General features: G+C 39.1%; 1 long non-coding RNA gene across 1 annotated transcript; it reads left to right on the top strand.

Annotated features, from left to right (window-relative positions):
* Positions 1-6,001: 6,001 nt before the first annotated feature.
* On the top strand, positions 6,002-8,126 carry LOC150040494 (uncharacterized). Its single transcript, XR_016533781.1, has 4 exons — positions 6,002-6,076; positions 7,137-7,195; positions 7,332-7,398; positions 7,518-8,126. It is a non-coding gene; the product is annotated as an uncharacterized LOC150040494 (long non-coding RNA).
* Positions 8,127-8,978: the final 852 nt, after the last annotated feature.

Genomic DNA, 8,978 nt, shown 5'->3' on the forward strand with positions numbered 1-8,978 from the left:
TAATAGTAGACTGGCCTATATAGCCAAAAGTATAAATGATAATGTGAACTATGGATTCAGGTTTAAAATAACACATTAATGTAATTCTAAATAATATGATCTCAGTGATACTAGATATCAATACCAAGAAAGTCTGTGTGGTGGACAGATGTGACATTTCACTCAGTTTTGCTGTAAAATGGAAATTGCTCTAAAAAATCAAGTATATCAAGTATGGTAGCTCACACAAGTAATCCTTTCTACACAAGAAGTAGAAATTGACACAAAAGGTCCATACTACCAAGATCCTATCTCAACCATGAAAAGGCGATATCTGTAATCCTATATATAGGAGAAGCATAAACACGGAGATCACTATTCATATCTGCATCCTGGTATAAAAGTAAGAACTTCAAAGTTACCAAAACCAAAAAAAATGGCTCCAGGCATACTTCAAGATGTATAGCACCTGCCCAAGCATAAGGTCCTTAGTTCAGTCCCTAGTAATATCCAAAATAAAATAATATACAACCAAGTTTAGCAATTTAAAAAGTCTCTACTAAGTTATACATTTAGAATTGTTTCTGTTTCTCTGTATAATCCATGAATATATCCATTTAGCAAAATTTTTAATGAAAAACACTTTCTTCCTGAATTAAATAGGGAGGGAGGGTGGGAGAGACAGAGAGACAGAGAGACAGAGAGAGAGAGAGAGAGAGAGAGAGAGAGAGAGAGAGAGAGAGAGAGAGAGAGAGAGAGAGAGAGAGAGAGAGAGAGAGAGAGCTCGCGCACTAGGCAGCAGTGGCTCGTGCCTATAATTCTAGCTACTCAAGAGTCTTGAGGTCTGAGCATTGTGGTTTGAAGCCATCCTAGGCAGGAAAGCCTATGAGATTTATATCTCAGATTAACTACCAGCAAAACCAAAAGTAGAGCTGTGGCCCAATTAGCCTTGAGCAGTAAACCCTAAGTCCTAAATTTAAGCCCCAGGACCAGTACACACACACACACACACACACACACACACACACACACACACACACACACATGTGCACATGCATACATACACGCACACACACACACACACACACAGAGAATGTCAATCATCTGTCACTAGTCATTAAAGTTTCTTCTATCATTATTAAGTAAGATATGCCATAGGAAAACATATTTCTTTATAAAAATGTTGCTACTGTCACTCTAGAACATATGCATGAATAAATATTCCCCTCTCTGTGTATGTATGTATATATATACATATATATTTATATATTTAAAATGTTATAGAGAATTATGACAGATATATTCAACTTGAAGAAAAATTGAGTACAACATGAAATGTTGATTCCAATTATTTTTGTAATCAGCTCAAATAATTCATAGGAATATTTCATCAAAACTATTTAGTCAGTTATGATGGCTCAAATATACAGTCCAAGCTATTTAAGATATTGACATATGAATGAACAGATTTCAAGGACAGCACTTGCAATAAAAAGGTAGTGAGAGGTTAATCTCAGCTAAAGTAGAGCATGGTAGCAATTGCCTTATTAGCCTAGCTAGCCAGGAGTGGTAAATAGGAAGTTCACTCACGAACCTGTACTATGCAAACATACAAGATCCAGTCTCAAAAAGAACTAAAGTAAAAAGGAACTGAGACATGGTTTAAATGGTAGAAAACATTTCTAGGGAAGCACAAATCTCTTAACTATCAGTATCACCAGTAAGTATACATATTTATAAGAAAAACAATGCTTAAAAGATTCAAGAAGCTACAGAATCTCAAATTAGATACAAAGATGGTACAGAATAATGAATCAAAATGAAAAACTGATAAATTAGAAAATGATGAAGCAAATTAGTGAAAGGCAGTTCATTGAAATAGTTATACAAAGATTTTGATACTTGATAATGAAAGAAGTCAAAGCAACTATGAAAATTATATAACCCTAGGTACAGAAAGATTTTAATGCTACTAAGGAAACAATATAATAACAATTACTACACGCCAACATAATAAATGTTGGACAAATAAAAAGGTTCTATATAAAAGATTTAGGTAGGGTCAGGAGTTTGGCCTAGTGGCAGAGTGCCACTAGCATACACGAAGCCCTAGCATACACAAAACCCTGGATTTGATTCCTGGGTACCACATACACAGGAAAAGTGGGAAGTGGTGCTGTGGCTCCAGTGATAGAGTACTAGCTTTGAGAAAGGTCAAGGACAGTGTCTAGGCCTTGAGTTCAAGCCCCAGGAATGGCAAAAAAAGGAAAAAAGAAATTTAGAAATAGAGAATCGCAATATTGCAGAAACTATAACAATAATTGATAAGGGGATGGTACCAGTATCACAACAAAGGAAACAACAGATATCATGTACCTCCGAAAGGAGATAATCGTGCACTTGCTCAGTGTATAACTACCAATAAACAAACTTGATTACAAAGATAATTCTTATTTTAAATTGAGGATTATTGAAGACTGATGTTAGGTATTTGTCTTCATTTTATTCTCTGTAAGTTAATTTTCATACTAGGATAATTTTAATGTCATGTTGTTAAATATGAAATGCAAAGTAAAATGAAGACTTTTTGGCAAAATGTAAATGACTAAAATTTTCACATAAAATCTGGTAATCTTCCACTGAAAAATACAAACTGAAAGTTTACTGTAAACTATTCCTAGGTACCTACCAACACATGAATACATAAAGAAAATGTCATGTGTATATATACACACAATGGAGTTTTATTCAGCCATACAAAAATATGAAATTATAGCAGGCACTGGTCACTCATATCTGCAGTCCTAGCTACTCAGCAGGATGAAATCTGAGTATCACAGTTCAAAGCCAGCTTTGGATGGAAAGTCTTTGAGTCCCTTTTCTCCAATCAAGTACTCAGAAAATTCCAGAAGTGGACCTGTAATTCAAATGGTAGAGCACTAGATTTGAGCAAAAGTTGCTCCGGGACAGTACCCTGGCCCTGAGTTCAAACCTTAGAACAAGTACACACACAACAAAAAAGAATAAGAATATGAAGTTATATTATCTGCAGGAAAATTGGTGAAACTAGAGATCATCATGTTAAGTAAAATATACCAGATTCAGATGTATCATATGATAGTGCCATTGAAGAATTTAGAAAAGAATATAAAAAACACCTGAAGGTAAAGTGCGGGGCTGGGAGTGTGGCCACACACAGAGAAAAAGCTGGAAGTGGTGCTGTGACTCAAGTGGTAGAGCGCCAGCCTTGAGAAAACTCAGGGAGAGTGTCCAAGCCCTGAGTTCAAGCCCTAGGACTGGCCAAAAAATATATATATAATGGGGACTATAGGGAGTTGGAAGGGGTTATGAAGGAGTATAAGTGAGGGTAATAAATGGTTTGAATATAACCAAAATATCTCATATAATTAAGAAATGTTGCAATGAAACCTTTTTATGCAATTATAATACACTATAATAATGAATAAATATAATGATAAACATTTACAAATGTGAACTGTTGCAGAAAATATGTAAATATAAAAAAATTCACAGGTCTGGTATACAGGAATATGCCATGGGAAATAAAACTCCCACAAGAGCAACAAAATCCAAGATATACTCAATAAAAATAGAAATGCACAAGTTCCTGGTAGAGACAACTATAAAATCTTAAACACACACTTAAGAAAGAAAAGCCTCTAATACATTTGTATACTATTTACTAATCATATGAGAAAATATTATAAAGACTGCAATTATCCTCCAATTCTTACCAGATTTACTGCTTTCCAAACCATGACTAGGAAGATAACCAAACTAAGATTTCTCAATGCAATGACTGACATCAACCATGGGACAACTGAAGGAATAAAGAAAATCAAAATTAAGAATAATAAGAAGGAAGGGGTGGACATAATTGCACAGCTACTTTGGAAGCAGAGACCAGGACAATCACAGTTAGATACCAGTCTCTAGAGAGACAGCTCCATCACAAACCATACCTGGGCATGGTGATCCATAGATGTCAGGAGGAGAGGATAAACAGAAGTAATGCACTACGTGGTGGCTCACACCTACAATCCAAGCTACTCAGGAGGCTGAGATCTGAGGATCAAGGTTCAAAGCCAGCCCAGGCACAAAAGAACCTGAGATTCTTATATCTAATTAACCTCTAGAAAACCGGAAGTGGGGCTTGGCTCAAGGGTAGGGAAGTAGCCTTGAACTGAAGAGCTCAGGGACAGCGCCCAGGCCAGCGTTCAAGCCTCATGACCCACAAGAAGAAGAAGAAGAAAGAAGAAGAAGAAAAATGAGAAAGAAAAAAGAAGAAAGAAAGAAAGAAAGAAAGAAAGAAAGAAAGAAAGAAAGAAGAAGAAGAAGAAGAAGAAGAAGAAGAAGAAGAAGAAGAAGAAGAAGAAGAAGAAGAATACATGAACAGGCAAGCCTGGGGGACCTATCCTTAGGTAGAAATGCTAGTGTTATGGCTTTAGTGGTACTGTAACAAAAGTTAATACCATTAAGGGCTTCTATGTTTCTATAGAACTAGAACCTTGTATAAATGTATCCTGAATATAGAACTGGAGGAAAAGTTGTAAAGATTGGCATTTGTTACTTCTACAGTGCCTTCGGATGTATCTTTTAAATTTTTATTGAAGGAATCCCAGATAGCACATATGTCTGTCACTACTATTTAAAATAGTAGGAACACTGGGAGTAATTGATAGAGGTAAATCTAGAGATTTCACTAATAACTGTGTGAATACTCTTAAATAAATTGGTATTGGCCATTAAATCTCCTTTGTAGAATATTAAAATTAAGTTAGAATAACAAATACAAAAATAACATATAGTTCAAGTTGAAATTCAGTTTTAATATAAACACAGACACCCACAGAAGACTGAAACATGAATTTCAAGCTAAGAATTCCCCCCATGTTTTTGAGTATATTGTATGTCATGGGTGGAAGGTAGGTGGTGATTTCCTATAAGCAATATAGAGTTATATGACCTTAAGCAATAGAAACCACCAAAGCTAAGAAAAAAGGACTCCAAACCTCAAGAGAGACAAGAGCTCAAAATTTAATCTCCTTATGCTAGGCTAACTTATGTGAAACCACCAGGTTAATCAGAGCAGCCAGATGATTCTTATCAATTATTCATATCAAGAGGAGCAGATGGCAAGAGCTTGTGGCTCATGCCTGTAATCCTAGCTACTCAGAAAGCTGAGATCTGAGAAATGCAGTTTGAAGCCAGCCTGAACGGAAAAATCTGTGAGACTGTTATCTCCAATTAAATCACAGAAAAAGCCAGAAGTGATGCTGTGGCTTAAGTGGTGGAGTGCTAGCCTTGGGCAAAAGAAGCTCAAGGAAGGTGCCCAGGCCCTGAGTTCAAGCCTCAGAATCAGCAAAAAAAAAAAAAAAATAGTGAGCAATGATGGCTCATGACTTTAATCCTAACTACTTAGAAGTCTGAGATTTGAGGATCACTGTTCAAAGCCAGGCCTGGATTGTGGGGGGAGGGGGGAGAGGAGGTGTGGGGTTTGTGGGGCAGGGGTAGTCTCTGAAATATTTATCTCCAATTGACTAGAAAATAACTGGAAGTAGAGGTGTGGTTTAAGTGGTAGAGTGGATGCTTTGAGCAAAAAGCCAATCAAACCCAGAGTTCAATCCCCAGTACTGTTGCAACAACAAAAACAAAAACCTAAAAAATTGCAGCCATGGCTACTTTAAGTCTCTTCCCTATACAGTATATTCTTACAAAGTTTCAGTCATGACTACTTGTTTTCTATTTCCCATTCCGGACTCAGGAGAATGAACTTTTTTGTCATGCATGCTTGAATTTACCTCAGAAAAGAGGAAAGTCCATTTGTCTTTGCAAAGTGAAAGAGACCTTCCAGGGAGCGCTCTTGGAATGCCACTCCTCAGAAACAAAGGAAGACTAACAGCGGAAGTGGGGGGGGAGGGGGAGGGAGTTCTGAGGTCTAGGTTCCTGGATGCCAGAAAAACGTGGACTCATGACCGGAAGTAGGAGTTAAAGGCCGGAAGTGAAAGCAGAAGAGGGCACTTCCTGCCTCAGCTGCTGTTGTTTTGCCTCCGGGTGCAATTCTACTTCTCGTCAGGTAAAAAAGATTTATGGGGTGTGCTTGGGGGTCTTAGTGGGTAAACTGAGTTGAAATTTTGAGTCACAGAGAATCTTCGAAGTTATAGTCCATTCTCGTGAAATATGTGAGTACGTCTCGTGATGCCCATGGAAGGTTCCGTGATTCCTTGGGAATTGCAAAAGGCTGCTCCACTTCTTCTCTTGGTCTCAACAAATAAAGGTCGTGGCTGATAGATTTTGTTCATCAGAGGGGCAAATTTTTTGCCCTCTAAACGTTGGTTTTTTTGTTTGTTTTTTCATTTTCGTTTTTGTTTTTGTTTTTTTCCTGTCGTGGGGCTTGAACTCAGGGCTGGGAGGTGGGTTAGGTGCAGATATGTGGAACCCCTCCAGACTGTGCTTTGTACGGTCCAGTAACAAAGAGGATCTAGTTTGTCCATCATTTGTTTTCTGCAAGAGGAGGGCAGGCATTTAGGCAAATAAAATGGCAAGAGATGAGCAAAGAATGATTCTGAGGCCCCATTAAAAAACACAGTGTGGGAGCGGGAGTTTGGCCTAGTGGTAGAGTGCTTGCCTAGCATGCACGAACACCCTGGTTCAATTCCTCGGTACCACATACATAGAAAAAAGCCGGAAGTGGGGCTGAGGCTCAAGTGGTAGAGTTCTAGCCTTGAGAAGGTCCAAAGACAGTGCTCAGACCCTGAGTTCAAGCCCAGGACTGGCAAAAAAACAAAAACACCACAGTGTGAGGACTATGATCATTCCCAATAGACATCAAATGTATCATTTTTGAGGGTGGGGGCTGGGCCTATCCTTGAGCTAATAATGCCTTACGCCTTGAGCTTCAGCCCCACTTCCTGTTTTCTAATGATTAATTGGAGAAAAGAATCTCATGTTCTTTAGTGCCCAGTCTGGCTTTGAACATTGTTCTTTAGATGTCTGCCTCCTAAGTAGCTAGGACTACAGGTGAGAGCCACTGCACCGGCCTAAATGTACCATTTTCTAAAATAAAACGTAGGAGTGCTAAATGTACTTGAATGAAGTGCTAGAGTGCTCTCTTATGCAACCTTTTTTGTTACTAGAGAAGTTCAAAGTTGCTTTCAGAGGAAAAGAGAAAAGGAAGGATCTAGACTTTGCAAAAGTAAGTATAATAATCCTGAGTGTAAACCAATAGGACTTTTAGTGTTTTGGGACTCTACTGCTAGTCATTGGGGTACCCTAAAATAAAGCTTTTGAGTCATGCTATGACACAAAACTCTATAACTTCCTCTCTGCAGGAGTCTCAGGACACAAGCTGAATAGGAGAGAACACAGACTGACCTGGAGAGGACACAGGTTGACCAGGTAGGTTTCTAGAACAAAAGCCAGAGAGAAAACCTGCAGAGGGAGCTTGGATTAAAGCCAGGGAGCTCTCCCTCTGGAGACAGTTCTCACAAGTACATTTTCCCCTCTGTCTCCCTCAGGATTCTGCCTGAGGGATCTGACCATAGTCATCATGCCAAGGGGACATAAGAGTAAGCATCGCTCCCGTGCCAAGAATCAACAGGAACAAAGGGAGAACAAGAGTCTGCAGGGTGCAGAAGCCCCTGAAGAGAAGGATGTGGAGTCTTCCCCCTCCCCTCCTATTGGTGATGGAGCTCTCCCTAGCTCCCATGTTGCCAGCACTCCCCAGAAGTCTCAGGGAGCTCAGTCATCTGCCTGTGCTGATGTAAAGGCTTCTTGCACTAGCTCTGATGTAGCTGTCCAGAGTCCTAATACTGGTGCTGGTAAGAAAAGAGCAAACACCCCCCAGGTGTCTGCCCCCACTAAGAGCAAATTCAAAGATCCCCTTTCCAAGAAGAATAATATACTGGTGCAGTACATGCTAGAGAAGTTTAAAATAAAAGAGCCTATTACACAGGTAGATATGCTGAAGGTCATCCAAAAAAATTACAAGCAGCGCTTTCCTGAGATTTTCAGGAATGCCACCCAGCAGATAGAGCGGATATTTGGTATTGATCTGAAGGAAGGAAAGCCAAATAGTAAACCTGAAACCCTTGGCAGCAATTTGGATGAAATCAATGAGTATAGTCTGAGTCCCACGGGGGGGTTGTCCAAGATGGGAATGCTGATGATGCTCTTGGGTATCATCTTCATGAAGGGCAACCGTGCCACTGAGGAAGATGTTTGGAAATTCCTGAATGATCTAGGGATTCATGAGGGGATGAGGTATGCAATGTTTGGGGAGCCTAGAAAGCTTATCACCAAAGAATTGGTGAAGGATGGATACCTGAACTACTGCCAGATACCTGACAGTGATCCTCCCTGCTATGAATTCCAGTGGGGGGCCAGAGCCCGAGCTGAAACCACCAAAATGAAAGTCCTAGAGTTCTTGGTTAAAGTTGTTGATAAGCCCATCAATACTTTCCCTATGCTGTATGATGAGGCTTTGAGGGATGAGGAAGTGAGAGCAGAAGCGAGAGGTGCAGCTGGGGCCTGCAGTGTTGCCCAGGTCTCTTCCCATGCTCCAAACCTAAGCTCCTCCCACTTCTAGTTGGGTCTACAGTGGTGAATCTTTTAAGGAAAACGTTTGTGAAAAGGTTGTGCTGGAGGAAGAAAAACTTAACTTCTGTATTCTTTTCCTGTAACACAGTTGTAACCTTGTTTTAAGATTGTAACTCTGATCTTTAGTTTCCAAGACTTACATATTGAGTTAAAGATTTGTTTTCCTTGCTGTTATAATTTTTCAAATATTTCCTTCTCACTTTTCTGCTTGTTTAAAAACATTTAAAGGTAAAGTTTTGTTGTTTTAATAAATTCCAATCCTCTCAACATCTAGTTGTCTCTCAGATCATTTTTCCATTGTGTATATGAAGACTACTAGGTTTCTATACAGTGAAGTATTAGTTGGAGGGAAAAATATTATGTTTTTCTGTTACATAACA

The sequence above is a fragment of the Megascapheus bottae genome, chromosome X (assembly GCF_031878675.1).
Source record: "Megascapheus bottae isolate mThoBot1 chromosome X, mThoBot2.hap1, whole genome shotgun sequence".
Classification (NCBI taxonomy): domain Eukaryota; kingdom Metazoa; phylum Chordata; class Mammalia; order Rodentia; family Geomyidae; genus Megascapheus; species Megascapheus bottae.